General features: G+C 32.2%; 1 non-coding gene across 1 annotated transcript; it reads right to left on the reverse strand.

Moving 5' to 3' along the window:
* Nucleotides 1–1,498: 1,498 nt before the first annotated feature.
* Nucleotides 1,499–1,603, reverse strand: LOC125614454. The gene has a single exon (XR_007345042.1). It is a non-coding gene; the product is annotated as a U6 spliceosomal RNA (small nuclear RNA).
* Nucleotides 1,604–1,943: the final 340 nt, after the last annotated feature.

Genomic DNA, 1,943 nt, shown 5'->3' on the forward strand with positions numbered 1-1,943 from the left:
ACTTATCCATATTAACTCATGGGATCTTCACTAGATATAAAACAGAACACTTTATGGATGAGGAAGCTAGAGCCCGGAGAGATTTCCCCCAAAGCTCACTGTTAATAAATGCTTTATCCGTATATCATGTTAGGAATGGGTCCATGCAAACATGGATAACAGGAAAGAATGACAGAATGTGAAACTAATAAGAAAAGGTATGAATAACAACAGCGTCTTCAAATAATTGTAGCTGCAAACCAAAGGCGAGTCTCTATGTGTATGTAACCTAGAAAAAAAATTTCATCACACACTAGTCATTTATTTCAGTCACACAAGGATGGTATCACTGTTACAGACAGCTTATGACAGAGCTGTCTGGACCAGATAAGAATAATTAAAGATTTCAGGATTTGAGCCTCTTTACATATCTTTTTTCTATGATATATAAAGATAAACATTTGTACCTATATAAAGAAAACTTTTAAAATCAAGCAAGGGAGTATAAATGAAGACTTGAAAAATTGAAAAGACACAACTTACCCTAAGATACAAGTCTCAGAATTGTATTTCTTGCTAAACTCTTCTGTATATTCATTGATATTATTCTCTAAAAAGATGTGATTTTTTTTTCCTTCCACATCTTTATTGGTGTATTATGTTTGTAGGTAATGAAGGAATTTGTTGTTAAATATTAATACATGCACACAACATAACAATGTAGTCTGGCCTATATCACATCCCAGCACTTCCCCCTTCCCTTCCCACTCATCATCCCTTAATCCATTTCCTCTACTGATCTCCTTTTGCCTTTCATGAGATCCTTGCCCCCTCTTTCTTTTCCTTTTTCCTCTTCAGCTTTCACATATGAGATAAAACATACACCCCATAATTTTCTGAGTTTGACTTATTTCCCTTAACATAATCGTCTTAAATCCCATACATTTTCCTGTAAATGACACAATTTCATTTTTCTTTATAGTGGAATAAAAATTCACATTTTCTTTATCCTTTCATCTGTTGATGAACGCCTAGGCTAGTTCCATAGTTTGGCTACTGTGAATTCTGCTGCTATTAACATGGATATGCATGTATCATTGTAGTAAGATGACTTAAATTCTTAGGATAAATACCAAGAGTGGTACAGCTGGGTCCTATGGTGGTTCCATGCCTAGTCTTTATAAGAACTTCCATACTAATTTCCTTAGTGGTTGTACTAATTTACAATCCAACCAAGAGTGTAAAAGTTTTCCTTTTTTTTCCACATCCCCTCCAGCATTTATTATTGTTTATGTTCTTGATAACCACCATTCTGACAGGTGTGAGGTGAAATTTCAGTGATGTTTTGATTTTCATTTCCTGGATTACCAGAGATGTTGAACATTTTTTTCATATATTCATTTGCCATTTATATTTCTTCTTTTGAAAAGTGTTTATTTAATTCATTTGCCCATTTATTAATTGGTTTATTTTATTCTATTTGCTGTTATTTTTTTGAGTTAAAAGACATGATGTTTTAAAAAATATGGTACACTTCATAAATTTGTGTGTTATTCTTGTGCAGGGGCCATGCTAATCTTCTCTGTTTCATTTCAATTTTAATATATGCTCTGCTGAAGCAAGCTCAAAAGACATGATTTTTTTAAAAGAACTTAACAAAATTATTCTAAAGTTCTCTTGGAAAATGAAACATGAGAAGAGGCAGAAAAGTTTTGAAAAATAAAAGTATTGATGAGATACTGATTATAACAGACATTATAATATGTTATAAATTTGCAGCAGTTACAGAAAATGTGTAGCAGTCAGGAATTAGACAAAAATCAATAGAACAGGACCCAGAAATAGACCTAACATATAGGAAAATTATAAATTATTCATCAAATGTCATTTATTGGATATTTACCTAGCATGTGCCATGGATCTGATCCCTAACACCACAAAAAACAAAAAGAAACAAACAAATA

Source organism: Marmota marmota, unplaced genomic scaffold (genome assembly GCF_001458135.2).
Source record: "Marmota marmota marmota unplaced genomic scaffold, marMar, whole genome shotgun sequence".
Classification (NCBI taxonomy): Eukaryota; Metazoa; Chordata; class Mammalia; order Rodentia; family Sciuridae; genus Marmota; species Marmota marmota.